Below are 18,568 nucleotides of genomic sequence, written 5' to 3'. Positions count from 1 at the left end.
TGTGTTTGGTATATTGTGTGTGTAGACTCCTGATGGTGGTTTTGTTAGTTTTTGTGTGTGTTTTTAATTGTTTGCGTTTTTGTGTGTGTTCTTAAGTTTTTTTTTTTTTTTTTTTTTAGTTATTTTTTTTTTTTTTTTTTTTTTGATTTTAAGTTTTTGTGTGTGTATTTTTTTTAGTGTGTGTGTGATTGTTCTGTTTTGTGTTTTTTAGTTTTGTGTGTGTGTGTGTGTTGTTATTATTGTTTTCGATTATGTTTGTTTGTTTGGATGTTTCTTTTTTTAGTTTTTGTGTGTGTGTGTGTGTGTGTGTGTGTGTGTGTGTGTGTGTGTATTAGGTTTTTTTTTTTTATGTTTTGGCGTTTGTTTGTATTTTATCGTGTGTGTGTGTGTGTGATTTTTTGTTTTGTTTTTTTTTGTGTGTGTATGTTTTGTTGGTAACTTTTTAGTTTTTGGGAATTTTTTTTTTCGCTTGATCTTGTATTAGGGTTTTGGTTGTTTTATTTAAGTTTTTGTGTGTGTGTATTATGTTGCGTGTGTTTTTTTTAGTTCGTGTGTGTGTGTGTGTGATTTATGTTTTGGGTTTTTTGTTTTTGAGTGATTGTGTTTGAGAATGTATTATTTATTGTTATTTTAAGTTATAGGTTTCTATTTTAAGTTTTTGTGTGTGTGTGTGTGTGTAATAGTGTTTATGTGTATTATTTGTTGCGTTTTTGTGTTTGTTTTCGTGTGTGTGTGTAATTTTTAATGTGTGTGTGTTAGTTTTTGTGTGTGTGTGTGTAATTGTTCGTGTGTGTGTGTATGTGTTCGTGTGTGTGTGTGTGTGTAAGTTTGTTCGTTTGAGTTTAATATTGTTAGCGTTTGTGAAATTTTTTGTGTGATGTTTAGTTTTTATGTTCTGTAAAGTTTTCTTTAGATTTTGTTAGTTTTTTTGTTTTGGTTTTTTTTGTTTGTGCTGGAGCTTGTTTTAGTGTGTGTGTGTAAGTTTTTGTGTGTGTGTAATATTTTTCGAGAGTGTTCATTTGTGTGTTTTTGTGTAATTTCTTTTGTACATGTAAGTTTGTTTGTGAATGTTATATTTGGCGTGTGTGTGTATATTTGTTTGTGTGTGTGCGTATTTAAAATTGTGTGTGTATTTTATTTTTTTTGTTATAGTATCGACGTGTGTGTGTGTAAGTTTTCGTGTGTGTGTGTGTGTATGTTTTTGTGTGCTTGTAAGTTTTCGTGTGCATGTGTAAGTATTTTTTTGCGTGTGTGTGTGTGTTAGTTTTTGTGTGAGTGTAAGTTTTTTTGTGTGTGTTTAAGTTTTTGTGTGTGTGTGTAAGTTTTTGTGCGTATGTGTTAGTTTTTGCGTGGATCTAAGTTTTTGTGTGCATGTGTAAGTTTTTGTGTGTGTGTGTGTGTGTAAGTTTTTGTGTGTGTGTTTGTAAGTTTTTGGGTGTGTGTGTAAGTTTTTGCGTGTGTGTGTAAGTTTTATTGTGTGTGTGTGTGTGTAAGTTTTTGTTTGTGTGTGTAAGTTTTTGTGCGTGTGTGTCAGTTTTTGTGTTTGTGTTATTTTTTGTGTGCATTTAAGTTTTTGTTTGATTTTAAGTTTTTTCGTGTGTGTCTAAGTTTTTTTTTTTGTTTTTTTGTAATTTGGGGTTTTTATATTGTATTTTGATGTTTTTTAAGTTTTTTGTGTGTGTGTGTGTGTGTAAGTTTGTTTGTGTGTGTGCGTCTGTATGTTTTTTTGTGTGTAAGTTTTTTGTATGTGTGTGTGTGTGAGTGAGTTTGTGTGTGTGTGTGTGTGTGTAAGTTTTTGTGTGCATGTAAGTTTTGGAGTGTGTGTGTTAGTTTTTTTGTGTGTGTGTGGTTGTTTTTTGTGTTTGAGTTTTTTTTTAATTATTTGTGAGATTTTTATAGAGTTTTTTTGTTTTACTTTTTTATTTTTTGTGTTTGTTTGTTTGTGTAAGTTTGTGTGTGTGTGTGAGTTTTGGCGTGTGTGTGTGTGTGTGTTTTCGTGTGTGTGTGTGTGTTATTGTTGTGTGTGTGTGTGTGTAAGTTTTTGTGTGCATGTAAGTTTTTGTGTGCATGTAAGTTTTCGTGTGCATGTGTAAGTTTTTGTGTGTGTGTGTGTGTGTGTGTGTGTAAGTTTTTGTGTGTGTGTAAGTTTTGTCGTGTGTGTAATTTTTCGAGTGTGTGTGTAATTTTTGGTGTGTGTGTGTAAGTTTTTGTGCGTGTGTGTGTAAGTTTTTGTGTGTGTGTAAGTTTTTGTGTGCATGTATGGGGACCGGGGGAGGACCTTTGGGGCCCAGGGACGGCGTTCGGGGATCCGGGGGCCCTTGAGGATTGAGTGGTCTTTTGGGAGCCCGGGGGACCTTTGGGGACCGGTGGAAGGTCTTTGGGATACCTGTGGACCTTTGGGGACCGGGGGAGGACCTTTAGGGGTCCAGGGGACCCTTGGTGTCTGGTTGGCCCGTTGGGAGCTCGGGGGACCTTTGAGAACACGAGGAGGGCCTTTGGGGGTCTGAGGAGGGCGTTTGGGGGATAACCTTTCGAAATTTTTACTGTTTAGTTTACTTTTTTTTGCGGCGCAACCCTGCGGCGCATCCTGCGGCGCTTTCCGGCGGTGCCTCTCGGTCGAACATCCCCTGTGGCGCTGCTCTGACCCGTAGTGCATCCCTGCGGCACATCCGGTGGTACGGGCCGGGGCCGCGGTGCAGCCGGGCAGTATTTCTCGGGTGCGGAAGCTCTTTGGGGGCCAAGGGGGGCCCTTTGGGGCATAGTGTGGACCGTTGTGGCACGGGGAGGGTCGTTGGGGGTCCGGGGGGGCTGTTGGGGGCCGGGGGACATTTGGGGACCGGTGGAGGGCCTTTGGGACCCCGTTGGTCCTTTGGGAGCTTGATGGGCCTTTGGGGGGCCCGGGGATGGCCTTTGGGGGTCTGGGTGGGCCTTTGGGGGCACCGGTGGCCCTTTGAGAGCTTGGGGGGCCTTTGAGGACCAGGGGAGGGCCTTTGGGGGCCGGGGGAGGGCCTTTGGGGGTCCGGGGGGCAGTTGGGGGCCTGGGGGACATTTGGGGACCGGTGGAGGGCCTTTGGAACCCCGTTGGTCTGGCCCGGGGATGGCCTTTGGGGGTCTGGGTGGGCCTTTGGGGGCGCCGGTGGCCCTTTGGGAGCTTGGGGGGCCTTTGAGGACCGGGGGCTTCCTTCGGGGTTGTGGGTAGGAGGATTGGAACCCTTTGGGGTTGGGTTAGAGGACCTCACAACACTGTTCAAATGAAAATTGTGTATTATAACGACCACAGAGTTTCACCATTAAATTCTCTTCTAAAATCTCTTCAAAAATCATCTTTTAAAATGTCTCTAACTGTTTCGCCGAAATAGTTCCATAACCTGTCTAAAACAGTTTCGACCAAATAATCCCTAAACGTAATTCAGCGTGTTCCCTTTGTTTTTGGCATCTCTGCGCTAATACATTTCAAATTAATAAGAAACCTGATTCCCGCGCTAAAACACTTCATCGCTAAGATGTTTCTTGGAGAATTGTTTCCATGGCCTTTGGCTATTAATATCCTTTGGAATTCAACCAAAAGAGTTGTTTCCGAGGCAAAGACATTATTGACTTGGATCTATTCCTGGAGAATCGTTTCTATGCGAAAATTTTTAAAGTCTGACAGATGATGTCATTGGTTGATTGATCTGTCAAGAAAGGGGAATTAATTTGTTGTTTCTAAGGGGAGTTATTGATTCACGATAGGTGAATTGAGGTCGACAGCACAGGTGTTCCAAATTCCGGGAAACTCATAACATTTGGCTTGAACAACAATAACAAATACTATTTCTGGATCATAACATTTGCTGAGAGCGTGCCAAAAACACACCTGGAAAAAGAGGTCATTGACCCCATTAACCACGTGTTCTCCCTAATGACTCTATGCCCATATATGGGGTGCTGTTCGGAGTTATAGGGTCACTTCTACTTTTGATATATCTATTGGTATCAAAATTTTGTTTTTTAGAGTTTCGGTTACTATTGAGCCGGGTGATAATTATCATAATTATAGTTTGGTGAATGGACAGATCTAAGACTAATGGATCTAATCAAGGAGGCACACTTGTGCCTCTATAAAGAGGCGACCCACCACAATGTTAAGCGATTTCAGGTCCTAGAGGTCGCAGAGAGACGGCGGTGATTGCATTTTGTAGCCCAAACTCAAACTAAGAAACGTGCAAAATTTCATCCTTCTCCGACTCTATCTTCATGGGGTAAACTGGGCCGGAAGTTTCGACCCTCCCACCACAGCCCCCCTTTAACGTTGTCTGATTGGGCTGAAATTTAGAGGTTAAGCTTTCCTAGGACCCAGGAGCTTATCCTCGAAATTTCAGCTGTTTTCAAAAAACCAAATATAGCCACTTAAACCTTATTTCTCTTTTTTTTCTTGTTATCCACGCCTACAGGCCACAGTTGGCAACTGATCCGGGTGAATGAGGACTCATTCGGAGCAGAATTCGACCTGTTAGGGCCTTTTGATATTTTCAGACCGAAAAAATTATCCCCCGAAATTACATTTACGAAAAACCTCGTTTTCCTATAAGAACCCGCTATAAGCGGGCTCTTATCGTTTCCCGTTTGGGCTAGCCCGCAAGCTGTCAAATCAGCTAACAGTTAGTCAAGCAATAATAAGTAATAAACTACAAAAACGTGCAGAAATTATTTGAAAAAAACTACGTTTTCTAAATAGTTAAAGAGGCTGAGTTACAAGGTCGAACCTTAAAACGTACAGGGATTCGGAGGCACAGTGGGGGGGCTGCCGCCCCCCAAACCCCCCGCTTTTGCAGCCTTTAAAAAAAAGTGTTTTAAACTGAAAGTAAGGAGCGACATTAAATCTTAAAACGAACAGAAATTATTCCGTATATGAAAGGGGCTGTGCCCTTCTCAACGCCTTGCTCTTTACGCTAAAGTTTTATTGTCTAAAAAAAAGATTTTGTGAGAAAGTCAAACTTTAGCGTAAGGAGTGAGGCGTTGAGGAGGGCACAGCCCCTTTCATATACGGAATAATTTCTGTTCGTTTTAAGATTTAATGTCGCTCCTTAGTTTCAGTTTAAAACACTTTTTTTTTATTTAAAGGCTGCGAAAGCGGAGGGTTTGGGGGCGGCAGCCCCCCCAACTGTGCCTCCTAATCCCTGTACGTTTTAAGGTTCGACCTTGTAACTCAGCCTCTTTAACTCTTTAGAAAACGTAGTTTTTTTCAAATAATCAATCAATAATAAGTAATAAACTGTACAAAAACGTGCAGAAATTATTTGAAAAAAACTACGTTTTCTAAAGAGTTAAAGAGGCTGAGTTACAAGGTCGAACCTTAAAACGTACAGGGATTAGGAGGCACAGTTGGGGGGCTGCCGCCCCCAAACCCCCCGCTTTCGAAGCCTTTAAATAAAAAAAAAAATTTTTTTAAACTGAAAGTAAGGAGCGACATTAAATCTTAAAACGAACAGAAATTATTCCGTATATGAAAGGGGCTGTGCCCTCCTCAACGCCTCGCTCTTTACGCCAAAGTTTTATTGTTTAAAAAAAAGAGTTGTAAGAAAGTCAAACTTTAGCGTAAAGAGCTAGGCGTTGAGGAGGGCACAGCCCCTTTCATATACGGAATAATTTCTGTTCGTTTTAAGCTTTAATGTCGCTCCTTATATTCAGTTTAAAAAACTTTTTTTTTATTTAAAGGTTGCGAAAGTGGGGGGTTTGGGGGGGCGGCAGCCCCCCCAACTGTGCCTCCTAATCCCTGTACGTTTTAAGGTTCGACCTTGTAACTCAGCCTCTTTAACTCTTTAGAAAACGTAGTTTTTTTTCAAATTTATATGAATATGTTGTCACTTTGGTGCAAGTTACAACAGCAGGCTTTTCGCTAATCCATTTTTCAGTGATACTATAAGCCTTAAAACCCTCTTTGGGTTGCTGGTTTTCAGTTTTTTCATGGATATTTGCACTTTGAAGATAAATCAGGTCTATCATAGATAAGGCAGCTATATTAGATTTACACTTTATTGCTTGCAAACAATGAATTTTAGAACGTAGTTAGTGAATGAAAATTAGCTACAGTTTCGTAACTCACACGTTTTTGCAACTTACACGTCTAACGTAACTTACGGTATTTGATAGCTTTCCAACAGTTTCTGGTGATGAACTGTAAGCAAGGAGCACTGCATATAAATTTAGACTTTATTTTAATTTAGTTTGCAATTTTAATTTAGATTACATAAATTTAGATTTTATAAATTTATAGACTATAAATTTATATACAGCGGTAGGAGCGACGCGGCTCAATAATGACCAAAACTCTAAAAGATGGAATTTTGATATCAGTAGATACATCAAAAGCATCAGCTTACCATGCTGATTTCAAACATGTAAGATTTGAAATCATTACGTTTAGTGTTACCCATTAAAGACTACGAGTCTGATAAAAATTTGTCGGATTTCCAAAAAAAGACTGAAAAAGGCAAGGAATCCTAATGAAAATCACATCATCAGATTCAGCGTACCAGAAAATATTACTGTAGAAGTTTCAAGCTCCCATCGGCAAAACTTTGGAATTTTATATTTTTTGCCAGAAGACAGATCACGGATGTGTGTTTATTCGTTTGTTTGTTTTTTTTTCCCAGGGATGACCTCATTAAATCAATAGTCCTAGAATATGGGTAGAAGGCTCATTAGAACAGAAATTAAAACTTCTAGTGCCCTCTTTAAGTGACAAAGAAGATTAGAGGGCAACTAGCCCACCTCCTACGCCCTCCTTTTGTTGTCTGATATAGTTTTTGAGATGGCCCTTTTATTCAGTATAGTTGGAAGGTCCAATGACTATGTCTTTGGGGATAACATGACCCCCTACAGTCCCTGAAAAGGTATGTAGGTCATGACATTTGCCCACTGTTTACGCATAGTATTTGTTACTAAGAAGTATAAAGACATTTCTGGAAAGGGAGGGTGAATTTCCTGCTCGGGGAATTTTCCATAGAGATGGTAGCTTCTGGTGGGTGCATTTTCCAGGGGAAATTTTACACAGGGGGATTTTGTCAGAATTCCTGTACAAAATTCTTTTTATTTGTCTTACTTTCTGTTTGCTGACTCAATTTTACATGTGGAGATGTTAAGCGGAAATGCCATAGAGAATTTTGACCGGATTGGAGTTGTGTAGAGTGTCTGTCCGTAGAGGGATGATTTTACACTTGAGAAATTTTCCATGGCGAAGTTTTCCGTGAGATAAATTCTCTAGGGGAAAGTTTCTTCAACAGTAACTTTCTACCCGGAAGCAAGGGGGCGGGTATTTGCGGGAGAATGTTTACACGGAGGAGGGAATAACCGGCATGACTCCGTGGGAGAAGGATTTGCTCATGGATGGGGAACCGGATGTCCCGGTATTATTTGAAACGGTCAGAAATGAAAAAAAAATTCAAGTGCAAGTAGGGACCAACATCGAAACTTAAACGAAAAGTTTGAATTTTGCCCCAATTCTTTAAGAACGACTTCTGAAACACAAGAGTCGTTTAATTAGAACAAAAGAAGCTTTTTTGAAAAGTACTACAGAACTTTAGCCTGAAGAGCGAGGTATTGAGGAGGGGCAATCCTTCTCATATGTAGTAATCCCTGTTCCAAAAATATATGACAAGAATAATCCAATAAGTGCAACAGATCATTTTCATGACAGAGTCCCATTTTAGCTGGTGTACTAAGTTTCACAGGGATTCTATACCTTAGGAGGCTTACGCAAAGCTGGGAAGAGTAGATTTCTCCTTGTCTTAAGTCATGTGTAAGCGAACTCAAAGATCTGATCAGAAGAAGCCTTGCCTTTTTTCCCTTATTAGTCTCTTTATTAGTAGCCATAAGACGATTAGAAATTGAATCAGCTCAAAAAAGCTCAGAGCTAAATAATTAAAACTGTAGAACGGTAGCTACTGTGGTAGAAGGATGTGATATGATAGGATGCGCGTCTAGTAAAAACTACAACTGATAACTTGCTGCAGCACCGAGCAGCCTGAGGTCAACAAAGCTGCACGTGCTCCTCCTCTAGCCAAATATATTCAAAGCCTCAGTCTTTAAACCTCCCAAGAAGTTCCAATTTCCCTGAGACCTTTCCTTACGACATCCTCCCACCCTATTCGGGGACAAACTGCTTTTGCGTTTGGCCCTAAATTGTTGGCCGACAAGAACAATCTTTAGCAATCAGTCATCCTTCATACTCAGAACGTTTCCTAGCTGAAGGCCTGTTTCATTTATAGGCCATTATTCCAATGCAGTTTTCACTATTCCACATTAAAGATGTTTTTAAGGAATAGGGTTAATTGAAGAGAAACTTCCTTCACTAGAAGTTCTGATAATTCCAAATAGAACTTGATTAGATGACCATGTTAGAAATAATTCCTTAAGCAGACGAAATTTCAAATTGGAATTGTAAAACGAGAACAAGGGCGTATCTAAAAATTTTTTTCGGGGGGGGGGGGATATCTTGTTCGAGGGGAGTTTTTTTCGGGGGGTGGGGTATAAGAACTTTTAAAAACACATCAAAACTTGTTTATATGCGTTTTTGCTACGTTTTTACGTGTCGAACAACCATTTCGGGGGGTGGGGGGTGGATCCCCGTCCAAATCCCGTAACCCTCTCTCCTGGCAACGGCCTTGCATTAGAACTATTATTTGAAAAAAACTACGTTTTCTAAAGAGTTAAAGAGGCTGAGTTACAAGGTCAAACCTTAAAACGTACAGGGATTAGGAGGTACAGTTGGGGGATGCCACCCCCCAAATTTCTTGCGTTTACATCAATTAAATAAAAAAAAAAGTTTTTTAAAATGAAATTAGGGAGCGGCATTAAAACTTCAAACAAATAAAAATCCGTACGTGTATAACAGAGGCTTTGCCCGCCTAAACGCCTCGCTCTTTACACTAAAGTTTTATTGTTTAAAAAAAAGAGCTGTGAGAAAGTCAAACTTTAGCGTAAAGAGCGAGGCGTTGAGGAGGGGACAGCCCCTTTTAGGATTAGGAGTGATCGGATTGAGCTGAAATTTCGAGGATAAGCTCCCGGGCCCTAGGAAAGCTTACCCTCTAAATTTCAGCCAAATCGAACAACGTTAAAGGGGGGCTGTGGTGGGAGGGTCGAAATTTCCGGCCCAGTTTACCCCATGAAGATAAAGTCGGAGGAGGATGAAATTTTGCACGTTTCTTAGTTTGAGCTTGGGCTACAAAATGCGATCACCACCGTCTCTCTGTGACCTCTAGGACCTGAAATCGCTTAACATTGTGGTGGGTCGCCTCTTTATAGAGGCACAAGTGTGCCTCCTTGATATGAAAAAAGCATTGTAATGATTCCTAAAAAATGAATAGCTAGTTATGAGAGCAAAATCAATAGATTTGGCTAATAAGCGAAGCAGATTTACAAAAATGATATGAAAAGAAATCTGATGATTTTAGAACCCTTCGGTAACTTCTAGAATATCTTTATCAATAGTTCATGAATACTTCTGAAAGATCATGAGCCTCAGCTATTTTGAGGGGACTTGTCTGCACGGGGCGTTCAGTCTCTGCCTTTCCCATTTCCAGAGCTTGGGCTATATAAGATTTTTTCTTAGTATTTTTCATATTTTGCGTATATATTGTCTGCTTTCGGCGTTTCTATTTCAAGTTTTTCCCGATCCTCAAGTTTCTGTATGAATTCCTGATGTTGCAGGCAAAGCAATGGCCTTAAAAACATTTTTGATTTCGCTGGTGTTTGCACATCCAAACCTTCAAGTAGCTTGGTCTACTTTAAGGGTTGTCCCCTCTTTATTGTCGAATGCACACCCCCGAACAAGACTTGTTCCACCACGCATGGCACACTCCGTTCCACGGTTAGACACACTTGCGCTATATCACACCTGCTTGTGCCACACATCAGACAGTGCCATCCTAAGTTGAACTTGCCAGATGATGTACACAGAATTTTTAAAAAGGGCAACCCTTCAGTTCTACTTTAATGACAAACATTTTAAATATGAAATGACCATGTGCTATTATTTCTCGCAGTATTGACCCTGCTCTGTATTGATATAATATTTAATTTTATTACTATGTATTGGCGCAAATCACTCACCGTTGTCTCCAGTGTAGCCCCAACTGATCCCGTGCTCATCCGCGAATGTCACTGAAATGAAAGAAAATTCTATTTCATTTAAAAAGAGTAAAACAGAATAAAAAGAACAAATTATATATAATGAACCTTGCAATAGAAATTATCAAGAATTTTATCAAGATTATACGTTTTGCAACTACAATAAAACAGTCAAAAATAAACTTGACTTTCAGAAGACCTCCCGACGACTAAGGTGGCTCACTAAAATCGGTGCCAAAAGGATAGAAAGTGAATAGAAAAACAATAAGCTAATGGACTAGATTTCGATGCCAAAGCTAAGGCAAATGGATCCTACCCGTTTTGAAATACAGCTTTAACGCCAAACTAATGGGTAGAAAACAATATCCTTTCAAGCGTTTCCTCGTCTCTCTAGGAAAATTGGCGCAGTACCTAGCCAGGGCTATCAGCGTTAATAAGCTTTTGCCAATTTATTAGTGGATTATATGTGGTGTGCAGCTTGTATGTTTGACATGTATGATCTATGTGTTAACTGTGTAAACGGGAGAATTAACATCCTGGGTTGATACAGGAGGATACATTTCAGAGGCAACACTCTAGGTTTGCCATAGTAAAGGCCATACGGCTCCACTGTTTTTTTATTTATCATTTTTTTTTCCAGAGGCACTTCATGTGGAAGGAATCGTCGTATGAGCTGCAGAGGGGGCTAATGCAATTGGAAATCGGAAGTCCCAGTGCCCTTTTTAAGAATCAAAAGTGATAAAAAGGCAACTACCCCCCCCCCCCAGTGCCCTTTCCCCCCAAATGCATCCGATAAAAATTTTAAGATAGTTATTTTGTTAAAAATAGTTCAAAAATCACTAAAAAAAAACTCCGGGGTCAACACAATCCCCCAGGACCCGGGGACAGGCGTTGTAAGTTATGTCTTGGGAGCATATATGGCTCTTAATAAAAGGATGTTCATATAAACTTCAGAGAGGGCTCATTTGATTGGAAATTGATAGTTCTAGTTCACTTTTTAAGAGTCAAAAGAGACCAGAGGGCAACTAGCTCCCCCAGGTCCTTTTTTTCCCCAAATAGATCCGATAAACATTTGAGATAGCCATTTTGTTAAAAAAAAAAGTTCAAAGATTATATAACGAAAACTCCAGGGTTGAAACAACCCCTCAAGGCCCCGGGGCAGACGTTGTAGGTTATGTCCTGGGGGCATACATTGCTTTTATAGAAGGGATGCTCGTACAAACTTCAGAGAGGCCTCATTTATTGGAAATTGAAAGTTTTAGTTCACTTTTTAATAGTCAATAAAAATTGAAGGGCATCTAGCCCCCTCCCCTCCGCACGCTCTTTTTCCTCAAATATATCCGATAAAAATTTTGAGATTACAATTTTGTTAAAAATAGTTCAAAAATCATATAATATAAACTCCATGGTCGACACAATCCCCCAGGGCCCGGTGGCAGGCGTTGTAAGTAATGCCCTGGGGGCTTACATATTTCTTATATAAGGGATGATCGTATAAACTTCAGAGATGGCTCATTTGATTGGAAACTGAAAGTTCTTGTTCACTTTTTAAGATTCAAAAGAGATCGGAGGGCAACTAGCCCCCCCCCTTAAGCCTTTTTTCCCGCAAATACATACGATAAAATTTTGATATAGCCATTAATTAAAAACAGTTCAAAGATCATATAACGGAAATTCCAGGGTCGACAAAATCCTCCAGAGTCCAGGGACAGGCGTTGTAAGTTATGCTCTGGGGGCATAGATGATTCTTATAGGGGGATGCTCGTATAAACTTCAGAGAGGACTTATTTGATTGGAAATTGAAAGTTCTAGTTCATTTTTTAATAGTCAAAATAGATCAAAAGGTAGGTAGCCCCCCCCCTCCACACCCTTTCCCCCCAAATGCATCCGATAAAAATTTTAAGATAGTTATTTTGTTAAAAATAGTTCAAAAATCACTAAAAAAAAACTCCGGGGTCAACACAATCCCCCAGGACCCGGGGACAGGCGTTGTAAGTTATGTCTTGGGAGCATATATGGCTCTTAATAAAAGGATGTTCATATAAACTTCAGAGAGGGCTCATTTGATTGGAAATTGATAGTTCTAGTTCACTTTTTAAGAGTCAAAAGAGACCAGAGGGCAACTAGCTCCCCCAGGTCCTTTTTTTCCCCAAATAGATCCGATAAACATTTGAGATAGCCATTTTGTTAAAAAAAAAAGTTCAAAGATTATATAACGAAAACTCCAGGGTTGAAACAACCCCTCAAGGCCCCGGGGCAGACGTTGTAGGTTATGCCCTGGGGGCATACATTGCTTTTATAGAAGGGATGCTCGTACAAACTTCAGAGAGGCTTCATTTATTGGAAATTGAAAGTTTTAGTTCACTTTTTAATAGTCAATAAAAATTGAAGGGCATCTAGCCCCCCCCCCTCCGCACGCTCTTTTTCCTCCAATATATCCGATAAAAATTTTGAGATTACAATTTTGTTAAAAATAGTTCAAAAATCATATAATATAAACTCCATGGTCGACACAATCCCCCAGGGCCCGGTGGCAGGCGTTGTAAGTAATGCCCTGGGGGCTTACATATTTCTTATATAAGGGATGATCGTATAAACTTCAGAGATGGCTCATTTGATTGGAAACTGAAAGTTCTTGTTCACTTTTTAAGATTCAAAAGAGATCGGAGGGCAACTAGCCCCCCCCCCCCTTAAGCCTTTTTTCCCACAAATACATACGATAAAATTTTGATATATCCATTAATTAAAAACAGTTCAAAGATCATATAACGGAAATTCCAGGGTCGACAAAATCCTCCAGAGTCCAGGGACAGGCGTTGTAAGTTATGCTCTGGGGGCATAGATGATTCTTATAGGGGGATGCTCGTATAAACTTCAGAGAGGACTTATTTGATTGGAAATTGAAAGTTCTAGTTCATTTTTTAATAGTCAAAATAGTTCAAAAGGTAGGTAGCCCCCCCCCCCTACACCCTTTTCCCCCAAATACATCCGATAAAAATTTTGAGATGGCCATTTTGTTAAAAGTAGTTCAAACATCAGATAACGAAAACTCCAGGGTCGACACAACCCCCCAGGACCCAGGGGTAGGTGTTGTAAGTTATGCCCTGGGGGCTTATATGGTAGGTGTTGTAAGTTATGCCCTGGGGGCTCATATGGTCCATATAGAAGGGATGCTTGTATAAACTTCAGAGATGGATCATTTGATTGGCAATGGAAAGATCTAGTTCACTTTTTAAGAGCCTAAAGAGATCAGAGGGCAACTAGGCCCCCCACGCCCCTTCTGTTCCAAATACAGCCAATAAAAATCTTGAAATAGCCATTTTGCTAAAAACAGTTCAAAGATCATATAACGAAAACTCCAGGCTCAACAAAACTCCTCAGGGCCCGGAGGTAGGCGTTGTAAGTTATTCTCTAGGGGCATATATAGTTCTCATAGAAGGGATGCTTTACTAAACTTCAGAGAGAACTCATTAGATTGGAAATTGAAAGTTCTAGTTCACTTATTAAGAGTCAAAAGAGATAAGAGGACAACTAGCTCCTCAAACCCCTTTTTCCCCAAATACATTCTAGACAAATTTTGAGATAGCCTTTCTGTTAAAAAGAGTAACTTCGAAACCTCCAAAAACTGCAGCAACAGTTCCAAACCCTTCGCAAAAAAAAACTCCAGGGTCGCAAAAAAACCCAGGGCCCGGGGGCAGGCGTTGTAAGTTATGCCCTGAGGACATATATGGTTCTTATAGAGGGGATGCTCGTATAAACTTCAGAAAGGTCTCATTTGATTGGAAATTAAAAGTTCTAGTTCACTTTCTAATAGACAAAAGAGATCGGAGGGCAACAGCCCCCTCACACCCTTTTTTTACAAATACATCCGATAAGAATTTTAAGATAACCATTATGTTAAACACAGCTCCAAGATCATATAACGAAAACTCCGGGGTCGATAAAACCCCCCAGGGCCGGGGGGAAGGCGTTGTAAATTATGCCCTGGGTGCATATATTGTTCTTATAGAAGGGATGCTCATATAAACTTCAGAGAGGGCTCATTTGATTGTAAACTGATATTTTTCGTTCACTTTTTAAGAGTCAAAAGAGATCGGAAGGCATCTTAACCCCCCCCCCACACACGCCATTTTTTCCAAACCCATCCGATAAAAACTTTGAGATAGCCATTTTTTTAAAACTCCGGGGATCAACACAGCCCCCAGAGCACGGGGGCAAGTGTTTTAAGCTATGCCCAGGGGTCATACAAGGTTTTTATGTGGAGGTCGTAAAAACTTCAGAGGTGGCTCATTCGATTGGAAATTGAAAGTTCTAGTTACCTTTTTTGAGTCGAAAGGGATCGAAGGGCATCTACCCCCAACCCACACACACACACACCCTCTTTTCTTCAGATGCATCAAATCAAAATTTTTGGATTTCCAGTATGTTTGAAATAGTCCAATGATCAGATAACAAAAACATTGGGGTCAACATCATCCCCCCCAGAGCCCTTGGGAAGAGTTGTAACTTATGCCCTGGGGGCATATGAAGTTTTTATGGAAGAAGTGGTCGTAAAAACCTCGGAGAGGACTCAAATGATCGGAAAGCGAAAGTTCTAATTCCCTTTTTAAAAGTAAATAGTGATCCAATGACAAGTAGCCCCGCCCCTGCCAACCCTCTTTTCCCCAAATGCACGCAATCGAATTTTTTTATATAACAATTTTGTTCAAAATAGATAAAAATCATATAACAAAGACACAGCCCACTAGAACTCGGGGGCAAGTATTGTAAATTGTGCCCCGGGGGCATATAAGGTTTTTATGGAAGGATTGGTAGCATAAACTTCGGAGGGGGCTCATTCGATTGTAAATCAGAATTTCTAGTGCCTTTTTAAGAGTCAAAAGTGATTGGAGAGCAACTAGTACCCCCCCCCCCCTCGAGGTCCCCTTTTCCCCAAATACATCTGATCAAAATTTGAGATAACTATTTTATTCAAAATAATTTATAGATCAAATAACAAAAACTTAGGGGTCAACACAACCCCCCAGAGCCCTGGGGAAGTTTTGTAAGTGTTGCGCCCTGGGGGTGGATATGGTCTTATTTAAGGGGTTGTCGTATAAACATTCGAGGTAGCTTATTCGATATGTAATTGAAATTTCTATTTACCTTTTTAAGAGTCTTCAAAAGTGATCAGCAGGAATATACAGCCCCCCCCCCTCTTTTCCCCAAATTAATCCGATCCAAATTTTTAGATGGTCCTTCTTTTAAAATAGTCTGACGATCAGATGAAAAAACTTCGGGGTCAACACAGCTCCTTCACCCCGAATCCGGGGGGGGGTTATAAATTATGCCCCGGGGGCAGATTTTTACGGAAAAGGTGATCGTATAATCTTCGGAGGGGACTCAAACGATTAGAAATTGAAAGTTCTAGTTCCCTTTTTAAGAGTCAAAAGGGATCCGATAGCAACTAACCTCCCCCGCCAACCCTAAGGCTATAATACTCCATTTTTTCCCAGAGGCACTTCATATAAAAGGGGTGGTCGTATAAAATTCAGAGGGGGTTCATTCGATTGGAAATCGAAAGTTATATTCTTCACTACAAACAAAAGTATGGATACTGTCCGTTCCCCTGACGGTAAAAGCATAAGGCCTAATCTGTATTTGGCTCTTTACTAAAACCAATTATATTACAAATATTTTCTTTTGTACTTATTACAACATTGAAAATAAAATGAAAATCGCAGTAAAACCAGACCAAGATTTACCAATAGGTCTGCTAGTCCCTGGAGCTTTCACTATTGCCAAAACTTTGAGGATTTTCCCGAAAATCTTGCAAAAACGGAACGGCAAAAACGCTCGTGCCTAGAAGCGTCAAAGCTTTAAATCCGGCCCTGAGTGAAACAAAATCCTGAGCTGGTGAGGTTTCAGCAATCAATATCAGTATATATCAAATATTCAGTTTAATTTAATTAGTTTTTAATGATGGGAATTGACCAATCCCTTGGAGGGGATTGGGGGAAAGTAGGTGCAATAGACTTTGCTGGTACAGGGAACTTCTTCTGAATATTGGCATACTCATCTGCAATGGCTCTATACATGGCTGGATTTCTTAACCAATTATGTAGGGTGTTTGAGCTATTTGATTCAATTTTTTAAGATGTTTTGTCAAGAGAAAGCTACGTCTCTCTCTTATTGTTGTTAATCCACTCTCCATAAGCAGAAACTTGGTGCTTGTGGGTTTCCTAAGACCAAATATCAGACGTATTATATCATTTTGTGTTGTTTCAATTTTTTGCATCTGGGTCTTTGCACATGCACCATAGACGATGAGCCCATAGTCAATATGGGGTCTTATATGTGATTTTTAAAACTGGAGTAAGCTTTTCTCCTTACAGCCCCAGGGTGTGGAAAGAACTCTTTTTAGTATATTTGTTTTTCTAAGACATTTTTTTATTGTGTTTGTGATATGGAGGTGGAAATTAAGTTTTTGGTCAAGCATGAGACCTAGGTAATTAATATGATTATCTTCTGGAATAGTTGTTCCTTTTAGAGTTAGTTTTGCATTAACATGGTTCCGCTTTCGGTGAAATTGGATTATTTTTTACTTGGTAGGTGCAGTTGGTAAATCTGAATGTTGAGAGAATTTTTCAAATTGGAAAAGTGACTTTTGCAGATTTGACTGTGTTATCTCAAAGGTTTTGCCAGATGACCATAGCACCAGATTTTCAGCATATTGTAGATTCGTGTGGGGGAGGTTCATGTCCCAGAGATATAGCGCAAAAAGGAGGCAACTGAGGAGTGCTCCCTGAGGTGGGCCTTTGGTTATTGTCTCTTGGGGTGAAGAGGCTGAACCAACACAAACAATGAAACTTCGCACTTCTATGAAAGAAGTGCGATTTTTATTTTATAAAAGATACTAGCTTGGGGGGTACTCCAAGGTTTGCAAGTATGTTTAAAACGATTTGGTGGTTCACATTGTAATATGCCCCTTCAAAATCTAGGAAAGCTGCAACTAGGACATTATTTTTTTAGAATGATTCATTTATTGCATTTGTTAGCAAAATGAAAGCATCTGTTGAGGAGTGGTGTATCCTGAATTCAGTTTGAGTGCGAGGGATCATATTACTTTTTTCAACAAACCAGAGGAGTCTGTAATATATCATTTTCTCCATTATTTTTCGAATGTTATAAGTAATCATTATGGGCCTACAGGATTCAAGGTTATCTTTTGGTTTATTTTTCTTTAGGATTGGTAGGAGGGACGAACACTTCCATATATTGGGGAACATAAAAGATGCCCAAGCGTGATTATAACAGTTGAGCAGTTCCTGTTTATATGAAGGGGTGAGATTCTTTATCCAAGTAGGGTGTATATTGTCATAGCTGCCGCTAGTTTTGGTCCTAATATGATATATTGCATTATTCATTTCCTGGATTGAAATTGGACTACTTATAAACTCAGATCCTGGGCGTGGTTGGTAACTTGGGGTCATAGGAAGTGTGGATATTTTGATGCGATTATTTGATGTTAGCTTATTAACAAATAGAGTTGCAAATAGCTTAGCTTTTTCATTATCATTGTCATAATGGGTATTATTATGTATAAGCTCATACAGGAGTGGGTTGGGGGAAGTCTTTTCCCCATAGATGTGGCTTATGACTTTATGTATAATTGGCTCATGTGTCTCTCTGGAGAGATTATTTGCAAAATTATTCCAGTAATTATATTTAGCATCTATTATAGTCTTTTTAGATTAGATTCTGCTTGTAATTTTTTTAAATATGTAGTAGGTGATGGTTTTTTTATGAATGCTCTCCTAGCTGCCTTCTTTATTCTCCATTTATTTTGGCACTCACTTGTCCACCATGCTTTGGGAATGTGTTTAGGGAAGGTTTTTTTGGTTGTTGTCTTGGGGATAGCATGATTAGCTGTATTTATTAGTAAAGATGCCAAGACTTCAGCATGTGTGTAAACTGTTGTGTTTGAAATGCATGAATTTTGGGTGAAACTTGTAATTTCATCATTTAGCTTATTTTGGAACATAGACCAATTTGTTTTAGTGTTGATATATTTTGAGGTGTGTGATCGGGTTTCAGCAGGTTCATTCAGGGAGCAAACTATAGCAAAGTGGTCAGTACATAGACTACCAATTTTATTTATACAAATTTTATTCAAAATGTTTAAAGACACAATTTGTAGGTCAATTGAAGAGAATCTGCCACTTTTGGGGTTGAAATATGTATTCAGGTTTGGAGGGCTAGCAACAGCTAATTCAATATTATTTGAAGTCATATTCTCAATCAATTTACCAGCTTTATTTGCTGGTTTATCCCCCCACAAAAGGCTGTGGGCATTGAAATCTCCGCAAATAATGATATTTTTAACATATTAGAATTATTTATATAATTAAAGAAATCCATGGCATCTGTAGTTTGGCCATTAGGGTTATAAAAGCTTATTATGTAGGTTTTTGTATTA

General features: G+C 39.5%; 1 long non-coding RNA gene across 1 annotated transcript in view; it reads right to left on the bottom strand.

Annotated features, from left to right (window-relative positions):
- Positions 1-10,091: 10,091 nt before the first annotated feature.
- Positions 10,092-18,568, bottom strand: part of LOC148946457 (uncharacterized) — a 124,896-nt gene continuing 116,419 nt past the window's right edge. Inside the window, exon 4 of the long non-coding RNA XR_016142567.1 lies at positions 10,092-10,143. This is a non-coding gene — a long non-coding RNA (uncharacterized LOC148946457). The remainder of the gene's footprint in view (positions 10,144-18,568) is intronic.

The sequence above is a fragment of the Artemia sp. Qi Xiang Cuo genome, chromosome 12 (genome assembly GCF_049724085.1).
Source record: "Artemia sp. Qi Xiang Cuo chromosome 12, ASM4972408v1, whole genome shotgun sequence".
NCBI classification, from domain to species: Eukaryota; Metazoa; Arthropoda; class Branchiopoda; order Anostraca; family Artemiidae; genus Artemia; species Artemia sp. Qi Xiang Cuo.
This window is presented reverse-complemented; position numbering and strand designations above follow the sequence as displayed.